The following is a 9,634-nucleotide window of genomic DNA, read 5'->3' as shown; positions in this document are numbered from 1 at the left end:
CTTTTTACCGTTGCAGCTCCCCATGTCCGAACTGGGGATTTCTGGGTAGGGGCTTCGGGTGCGCATTACATTTTTGCCCAAGCGTCCAGTGGGGTTTCTGGTGCGCTCCGAAGTGGGGTTATTGGAGCGCATCAAAGGTGCGCAATGCTGGTGCGAACCCGGGAGCGCTCCGATGTGTGCTCCAAGGTGCGGCGTGCACGAAGTCCGAGCCCGGTTTGCCCCGGGTGCGCACCTCGCGTGCACCTTCGCCGGGGTGAGCACCTTGGTGTGCAGACCTTGGTTGGGTTGCGCGCCCTGGTGCGCACCAAGGAGCGCTCTGAAGTGTGCTCCAAGGTGCGGCGTGCACGAAGTCGGAGCCCGGTTTGCCCCGGGTGTGCACCTCGGGTGCGCACCTCGCGTGCACCTTCGCTGCGGTGGGCACCTTGGCTGGGTTGCGCGCCTTGGTGGGCACCATGCAGTGCACGAAGTCGGAGCCCGGATTGCCCCGGGCGCGCACCTCCGCCAGGGTGGGCACCTTGGTGCGCACAACTTGCCTGGGCTGCGCACCAGGAAGGGCTCAAGATGGCACCCGCGTTCCGTTTTTTTCACTATCTTTCAGAACGGAAATTTTAAAATCTCGTTTTTTTTTGCCTTTTCTGGAAATTAGTGAAGGCAGCGCATCAAAGGTGCGCAACGCTGGTGCGAACCTGGGAGCGCTCCGATGTGTGCTCCAAGGTGCGGCGTGCACGAAGTCGGACCCCGGTTTGCCCCGGGTGCGCACCTCGCGTGCACCTTGGTGCGCACACCTTGGCTGGGTTGCGCGCCCTGGTGGGCACCATGGTGCGCACCAAGGAGCGCTCCGAAGTGTGCTCCAAGGTGCGGCGTGCACGAAGTCGGAGCCCGGTTTGCCCCGGGTGCGCACCTCGCGTGCACCTTCGCCGCGGTGGGCACCATGGCGTGCACGAAGTCGGAGCCCGGTTTGCCCCGGGTGCGCACCTCGCGTGCACCTTCGCCGGGGTGGGCACCTTGGTGTGCAGACCTTGGCTGGGTTGCGCGCCCTGGTGGGCACCATGGTGCGCACCAAGGAGCGCTCCGAAGTGTGCTCCAAGGTGCGGCCTGCACGAAGTCGGAGCCCGGTTTGCCCCGGGTGTGCACCTCGGGTGGGCACCTTGGTGCGCATGCCTTGCCTGGGCTGCGCACCAGGGCGGGCTCAAGATGGCACCCGCGTTCCTTTTTTTTCACTATCTTTCAAAACGGAAATTTTAAAATCTCATTTTTTTTTGCCTTTTTCTGGAAATTAGTGAAGGCAGCGCATCAAAGGTGCGCACCTCGCTGCCCACCACGGTGCGCAACGCCGGTGGGCACCCGGGAGTGCTTCGAAGTGTGCTCCAAGGTGCTGCGTGCACGTTGTCGGAGCCCGGTTTGCCCCGGGTGCGCACCTCGCGTGCACCTTCGTCGGGGTGGGCACCTTGGCTGGGTTTGCCCCGGCTGCGCTCCGAAGCGGGGTTATTGGAGCGCCGCCTCTTTTTTTGTCGGAGCGTTTGGTGGGGTTTCTCGCATTGGCTCTTCCGAGGCCCGGTTGCCACCCTGGCGCGCACGAAGTCGGAAGTAGGGTTAATTGCCCGGGTGCGCACCTTTGCCAGGGTGGGCACCTTACCTGGGCTGCGCACCAGGGCGGGCTCAAGATGGCACGCGCGTTCCGTTTTTTTCACTATCTTTCAAAACGGAAATTTTAAAATCTCCTTTTTTTTTTGCCTTTTCTGGAAATTAGTGAAGGCAGCGCATCAAAGGTGCGCACCTCGCTGCCCACCTTGGTGTGCTCTGAGGTGCGCACCCGGGAGCGCTACGAAGTGTGCTCCAAGGTGCGGCGTGCACGTTGTCGGAGCCCGGTTTGCCCCGGGTGCGCACCTCGCCTGCACCTTGGCCGGGGTGGGCACCTTGGCTGGGTTTGCCCAGGGTGCGCTCCGAAGCGGGGTTACTGGAGCGCCCCCTCTTTTTTTGTCAGAGCGTTTGGTGGGGTTTCTCGCATTGGCTCTTCCCAGGCCCGGTTGTTGGGTGCGCTCCCACCCTGGCGCGCGCGAAGTTGGAAGTTGGGTTAATTGCCCGGGCGCGCACCTTCGCCAGGGTGGGCACCTTGGTGCGCACACCTTGGCTGGGCTGCGCACCAGGGCGGGCTCAAGATGGCACCAGCATTCCCTTTTTCTCACTATCTTTCAAAACGGAAATTTTAAAATCTCGTTTTTTTTTTGCCTTTTATGGAAATTAGTGAAGGCATCGCATCAAAGGTGCGCACCTCGCTGCCCACCTTGGTGTGCTCCGAGGTGCCCACCACGGTGCGCAACGCCGGTGCGAACCCGGGAGCGCCCCGATGTGTGCTCCAAGGTGCGGCGTGCACGAAGTCGGACCCCGGTTTGCCCCGGGTGCGCACCTCGCGTGCACCTTGGTGCGCACACCTTGGCTGGGTTGCGCGGCCTGGTGGGCACCATGGTGCGCACCAAGGAGCGCTCCGAAGTGTGCTCCAAGGTGCGGCGTGCACGAAGTCGGAGCCCGGTTTGCCCCGGGTACGCACCTCGCGTGCACCTTCGCCGGGGTGGGCACCTCGGCTGGGTTGCGCGCCCTGGTGCGCACCAAGGAGCGCTCCGAAGTGTGCTCCAAGGTGCGGCGTGCACGAAGTCGGAGCCCGGTTTGCCCCGGGTGCGCACCTTCGCCGCGGTGCGCACCATGGCGTGCACGAAGTCGGAGCCCGGTTTGCCCCGGGTGCGCACCTCGCGTGCACCTTCGGCGGGGTTGCGCGCCCTGGTGGGCACCATGGTGCGCACCAAGGAGCGCTCCGAAGTGTGCTCCAAGGTGCGGCGTGCACGAAGTCGGAGCCCGGTTTGCCCCGGGTGCGCACCTCGCGTGCACCTTCGGCGGGGTTGCGCGCCCTGGTGGGCACCATGGTGCGCACCAAGGAGCGCTCCGAAGTGTGCTCCAAGGTGCGGCGTGCACGAAGTCGGAGCCCGGTTTGCCCCGGGTGCGCACCTCGCGTGCACCTTCGCCGCGGTGGGCACCATGGCGTGCACGAAGTCGGAGCCCGGTTTGCCCCGGGTGCGCACCTCGCGTGCACCTTCGCCGGGGTGGGCACCTCGGCTGGGTTGCGCGCCCTGGTGCGCACCAAGGAGCGCTCCGAAGTGTGCTCCAAGGTGCGGCGTGCACGAAGTCGGAGCCCGGTTTGCCCCGGGTGCGCACCTCGCGTGCACCTTCGCCAGGGTGGGCACCTCGGTGCGCACACCTTCTCAATGTTTTCTTGCCTTTTCTGGAAATTGGTGAAGGCAGCGCATCAAAGGTGCGCACCTCGGTGTGCTCCGAGGTGCGAACCCGAGAGCGCTCCGAGGTGCCCACGAAGTCGAAAGTCGGGTTAATTGCATTGTTTTCCCCGGGTGCGCTCCGAGGTGCGCAACATCGGCGCGCACCAAGGAGGGCTCCGAAGTGTGCTCCAAGGTGCGCACGATGGCGTGCACCTCTGGTGCGCACGATTCGGAGCTCGGTTTGACCGGGGTGCGCACACCTTGGCTGGGTTGCGCACCTTTTGTGCGCTCCAAGGTGCGCACGAAGTCGGAGCTCGGTTTGCCCCGGGTGCGCACCTTCGCCAGGGTGCGCACCTTGATGCGCACGCCTTGGCTGGGCTGCGCACCTTGGTGGGCGCCATGGTGCGCACCTTTCGTGCGCTCCAAGGTGCGCACGAAGTCGGAGCTCGGTTTGCCCCGGGTGCGCACCTTGGTGGGCGCCATGGTGCACTCCGAGGTGCCCAAGATTGGTGCGCACCAAGGAGCGCTCCGAAGTGCGCTCCAAGGTGCGCGCGAAGTCGAAAGTTGGGTTAATTGTCCGGTTTGCCTCGGGTGCGCACCTTGCGTGCACCTTCGCCAGGGTGGGCGCCTTGGTGCGCACACCTTGGCTGGGCTGCGCACACCTTGGCACCCGCGTTTCCTTCATTTTAAATTTTTTTTTTTTACAATCTCTCAAGTGGGAAATTCTATAATCTCAACTTTTTTTGCCTTTTCAGGAAACTTTTGAATGGAGCGCATCATTGGTGCGCTCCGAAGTGTGCTCCAAAGCTCTCTCCAGCTGCGTGCACCTGCCCCGGCCGCGCACCCGGCCCCGCCCAGCTTCGCTCACCTGTCCCGGGCGTCTGGTGCGGAACCTTAGAGTAAGAAACATCACCGTGCACCTTGGCCAACGTGCGCGACTCGACCGAGCGCGCACTGGCCGAGGTGCACACCGATTTCACCTGGGTGCGCGCGCAGCACCTCGGGCGCACCGGGGTGCGCGCACAACGCCCGGGTTGCACCGTGGCCTGTGTGCTCGGGGCGCCTCGGGTGCGCGCTCGGTGTCGCCCCCGCGCGCGCGGTAGTGCGGGCAGCGCACCCCGGCCCGGCCCGGCCCCGACGAGAACGCAAACGGGCAAAAGGTTTATTCAAATAGCATTGCGACGCCCGGCGAAAAACTAAAAAAGGGTGCAACACCGGGACTTCCCGGGAGGTCACCCATCCCAGTACTACTCCGGCCCAAGCGCGCTTAACTGCGGAGTTCTGATGGGATCCGGTGCACTAACGCTGGTATGATCGCACCCGTTATGAGCTTGTCGCAGTGTGTACTTAGCAAACCGCGACCCACGTGCGAATCCACCCCGGCCACCCACCCCCGTCGAGGTGCACACCCTCCCTCGCGAAGTGCGCCCCGTTCGCCAAGTGTGAGCCCTGCCCGGGTGCGCGCACCTTGCTAGGGCGTCGGGTGTGCACCCGGCCCGGCCTACGTGCGTGCACCTGGAGGGGGCGTCGTGTGCGTGCAGTGTCCCGTCTGCAACGCGGTGCCCACACACCACCTCGGGCGCAACGACCTGCGCTCACATGTGGGCCGAGTGCACCTTGGTGCATGTTCGGGGCGCCTCGGGTGCACGCTCGATCTTGCCCCGGTGCACCAAGGCGCTCGGTTTGCCCCGGGTGCGCACTTGGTGCAAGGTGGGCACCCAAAATAGGGATCAAGCACCAAAACACAAGTTTCGGGATGCAAAATGGGACCCAAGGACCACAAATGCGTTCCAAGACCCATGATGGGTCCACGAGAACAAAAATGTGTTCCGAGACTTAATAAACAAATATTGGGTTTTAGGAGAAGAAACATGCTCTGATGCCCAAAACGAGAATCGACCCCGAAAAGGCCACAGGCCAAAAGTGGGATGCGAGACAAAAAAAAATGGGACCCGAGGACCAAAATTGGGTTCCCAGGTCGAAGACAGGGCAACCGGACAAGAAACGACCTCTAAGGCTCGAAATGAGTCCCGACGACTAAAACTTGACAAGAAGCACCCATCAGGCACCCAACTCGACACCCATGGGATGCCGACCCACCCGGGCTTCCACCTAGCACACCTTGGCACCCACCCACCCTCGCACCCAACCTCGCACCCAACTTAGCACCTTTGAACCCACATTGGCACTCACCCTGACCCTGGCACCTTGGAACCCACATTGGCACTCACCTTGACCCTGGCACCCACCTTTGCACTCACCTTGGGACCCACCCTGGCTCCCACCTCGGCACCCACCCAGACACCCACCTTGGTTCCTTGGCACCCACCTTGGATCCTTGGCACCCACCCCGACACCCACCTTGGCACGCAACTTGGCTACTTGCCACCCACCTTGGCTCCTTGACGCCCACCCCGACAACCACCCCGTGACCTACCCTGGCTAGGGTTGGTGCACACCCACCCTGGTGCCCACCTTGGCACCCACCCTATGACCCACCTTGGCACGCACCTTAGTACCCACCCCGTTACCCACCCTAGGACCCACCCCGTGACCCACCTTGGCCAGGGTGGGTGCCTTGGTGCGCACAACTTGCCTGGGCTGCACACCAGGGCGGGCTCAAGATGGCACCCGCGTTCCGTTTTTTTCACTATCTTTCAAAACGGAAATTTTAAAATCTCATTTTTTTCTTTTTTTTGCCTTTTCTGGAAATTAGTGAAGGCAGCGCATCAAAGGTGCGCAATGCTGGTGCGAACCCGGGAGCGCTCCGATGTGTGCTCCAAGGTGCGGCGTGCACGAAGTCCGAGCCCGGTTTGCCCCGGGTGCGCACCTCGCGTGCACCTTCGCCGGGGTGAGCACCTTGGCTGGGTTGCGCGCCCTGGTGCGTACCAAGGAGCGCTCTGAAGTGTGCTCCAAGGTGCGGCGTGCACGAAGTCGGAGCCCGGTTTGCCCCGGGTGTGCACCTCGGGTGCGCACCTCGCGTGCACCTTCGCTGCGGTGGGCACCTTGGCTGGGTTGCGCGCCTTGGTGGGCACCATGCAGTGCACGAAGTCGGAGCCCGGTTTGCCCCGGGCGCGCACCTCCGCCAGGGTGGGCACCTTGGTGCGCACAACTTGCCTGGGCTGCGCATCAGGAAGGGCTCAAGATGGCACCCGCGTTCCGTTTTTTTCACTATCTTTCAGAACGGAAATTTTAAAATATCGTTTTTTTTTGCCTTTTCTGGAAATTAGTGAAGGCAGCGCATCAAAGGTGCGCAACGCTGGTGCGAACCTGGGAGCGCTCCGATGTGTGCTCCAAGGTGCGGCGTGCACGAAGTCGGAGCCCGGTTTGCCTCGGGTGCGCCCTGGTGGGCACCATGGTGCGCACCAAGGAGCGCTCCGAAGTGTGCTCCAAGGTGCGGCCTGCACGAAGTCGGAGCCCGGTTTGCCCCGGGTGTGCACCTCGGGTGGGCACCTTGGTGCGCATGCCTTGCCTGGGCTGCGCACCAGGGCGGGCTCAAGATGGCACCCGCGTTCCTTTTTTTTCACTATCTTTCAAAACGGAAATTTTAAAATCTCATTTTTTTTTGCCTTTTTCTGGAAATTAGTGAAGGCAGCGCATCAAAGGTGCGCACCTCGCTGCCCACCACGGTGCGCAACGCCGGTGGGCACCCGGGAGTGCTTCGAAGTGTGCTCCAAGGTGCTGCGTGCACGTTGTCGGAGCCCGGTTTGCCCCGGGTGCGCACCTCGCGTGCACCTTCGTCGGGGTGGGCACCTTGGCTTGGTTTGCCCCGGCTGCGCTCCGAAGCGGGGTTATTGGAGCGCCGCCTCTTTTTTTGTCGGAGCGTTTGGTGGGGTTTCTCGCATTGGCTCTTCCGAGGCCCGGTTGCCACCCTGGCGCGCACGAAGTCGGAAGTAGGGTTAATTGCCCGGGTGCGCACCTTTGCCAGGGTGGCACCTTACCTGGGCTGCGCACCAGGGCGGGCTCAAGATGGCACGCGCGTTCCGTTTTTTTCACTATCTTTCAAAACGGAAATTTTAAAATCTCCTTTTTTTTTTGCCTTTTCTGGAAATTAGTGAAGGCAGCGCATCAAAGGTGCGCACCTCGCTGCCCACCTTGGTGTGCTCTGAGGTGCGCACCCGGGAGCGCTACGAAGTGTGCTCCAAGGTGCGGCGTGCACGTTGTCGGAGCCCGGTTTGCCCCGGGTGCGCACCTCGCCTGCACCTTGGCCGGGGTGGGCACCTTGGCTGGGTTTGCCCAGGGTGCGCTCCGAAGCGGGGTTACTGGAGCGCCCCCTCTTTTTTTGTCAGAGAGTTTGGTGGGGTTTCTCGCATTGGCTCTTCCCAGGCCCGGTTGTTGGGTGCGCTCCCACCCTGGCGCGCGCGAAGTTGGAAGTTGGGTTAATTGCCCGGGCGCGCACCTTCGCCAGGGTGGGCACCTTGGTGCGCAAACCTTGGCTGGGCTGCGCACCAGGGCGGGCTCAAGATGGCACCAGCATTCCCTTTTTCTCACTATCTTTCAAAACGGAAATTTTAAAATCTCGTTTTTTTTTTGCCTTTTATGGAAATTAGTGAAGGCATCGCATCAAAGGTGCGCACCTCGCTGCCCACCTTGGTGTGCTCCGAGGTGCCCACCACGGTGCGCAACGCCGGTGCGAACCCGGGAGCGCCCCGATGTGTGCTCCAAGGTGCGGCGTGCACGAAGTCGGACCCCGGTTTGCCCCGGGTGCGCACCTCGCGTGCACCTTGGTGCGCACACCTTGGCTGGGTTGCGCGGCCTGGTGGGCACCATGGTGCGCACCAAGGAGCGCTCCGAAGTGTGCTCCAAGGTGCGGCGTGCACGAAGTCGGAGCCCGGTTTGCCCCGGGTGCGCACCTTCGCCGCGGTGGGCACCATGGCGTGCACGAAGTCGGAGCCCGGTTTGCCCCGGGTGCGCACCTCGCGTGCACCTTCGCCGGGGTGGGCACCTCGGCTGGGTTGCGCGCCCTGGTGCGCACCAAGGAGCGCTCTGAAGTGTGCTCCAAGGTGCGGCGTGCACGAAGTCGGAGCCCGGTTTGCCCCGGGTGTGCACCTCGCGTGCACCTTCGCTGCGGTGGGCACCTTGGCTGGGTTGCGCGCCTTGGTGGGCACCATGCAGTGCACGAAGTCGGAGCCCGGTTTGCCCCGGGCGCGCACCTCCGCCAGGGTGGGCACCTTGGTGCGCACAACTTGCCTGGGCTGCGCACCAGGAAGGGCTCAAGATGGCACCCGCGTTCCGTTTTTTTCACTATCTTTCAGAACGGAAATTTTAAAATATCGTTTTTTTTTGCCTTTTCTGGAAATTAGTGAAGGCAGCGCATCAAAGGTGCGCAACGCTGGTGCGAACCTGGGAGCGCTCCGATGTGTGCTCCAAGGTGCGGCGTGCACGAAGTCGGACCCCGGTTTGCCCCGGGTGCGCACCTCGCGTGCACCTTGGTGCGCACACCTTGGCTGGGTTGCGCGCCCTGGTGGGCACCATGGTGCGCACCAAGGAGCGCTCCGAAGTGTGCTCCAAGGTGCGGCGTGCACGAAGTCGGAGCCCGGTTTGCCCCGGGTGCGCACCTCGCGTGCACCTTCGCCGCGGTGGGCACCATGGCGTGCACGAAGTCGGAGCCCGGTTTGCCCCGGGTGCGCACCTCGCGTGCACCTTCGCCGGGGTGGGCACCTTGGTGTGCAGACCTTGGCTGGGTTGCGCGCCCTGGTGGGCACCATGGTGCGCACCAAGGAGCGCTCCGAAGTGTGCTCCAAGGTGCGGCCTGCACGAAGTCGGAGCCCGGTTTGCCCCGGGTGTGCACCTCGGGTGGGCACCTTGGTGCGCATGCCTTGCCTGGGCTGCGCACCAGGGCGGGCTCAAGATGGCACCCGCGTTCCTTTTTTTTCACTATCTTTCAAAACGGAAATTTTAAAATCTCATTTTTTTTTGCCTTTTTCTGGAAATTAGTGAAGGCAGCGCATCAAAGGTGCGCACCTCGCTGCCCACCACGGTGCGCAACGCCGGTGGGCACCCGGGAGTGCTTCGAAGTGTGCTCCAAGGTGCTGCGTGCACGTTGTCGGAGCCCGGTTTGCCCCGGGTGCGCACCTCGCGTGCACCTTCGTCGGGGTGGGCACCTTGGCTGGGTTTGCCCCGGCTGCGCTCCGAAGCGGGGTTATTGGAGCGCCGCCTCTTTTTTTGTCGGAGCGTTTGGTGGGGTTTCTCGCATTGGCTCTTCCGAGGCCCGGTTGCCACCCTGGCGCGCACGAAGTCGGAAGTAGGGTTAATTGCCCGGGTGCGCACCTTTGCCAGGGTGGGCACCTTACCTGGGCTGCGCACCAGGGCGGGCTCAAGATGGCACGCGCGTTCCGTTTTTTTCACTATCTTTCAAAACGGAAATT

The 9,634-nt window shown here is 62.9% G+C and overlaps 1 non-coding gene across 1 annotated transcript; it reads right to left on the bottom strand.

Moving 5' to 3' along the window:
• Positions 1-4,469: 4,469 nt before the first annotated feature.
• LOC131872149 (5S ribosomal RNA) lies at positions 4,470-4,588 on the bottom strand. The gene has a single exon (XR_009370328.1). It is a non-coding gene; the product is annotated as a 5S ribosomal RNA (ribosomal RNA).
• Between the last annotated feature and the right edge of the window lie 5,046 nt (positions 4,589-9,634).

The sequence above is a fragment of the Cryptomeria japonica genome, unplaced genomic scaffold (genome assembly GCF_030272615.1).
Source record: "Cryptomeria japonica unplaced genomic scaffold, Sugi_1.0 HiC_scaffold_522, whole genome shotgun sequence".
NCBI classification, from domain to species: domain Eukaryota; kingdom Viridiplantae; phylum Streptophyta; class Pinopsida; order Cupressales; family Cupressaceae; genus Cryptomeria; species Cryptomeria japonica.
This window is presented reverse-complemented; position numbering and strand designations above follow the sequence as displayed.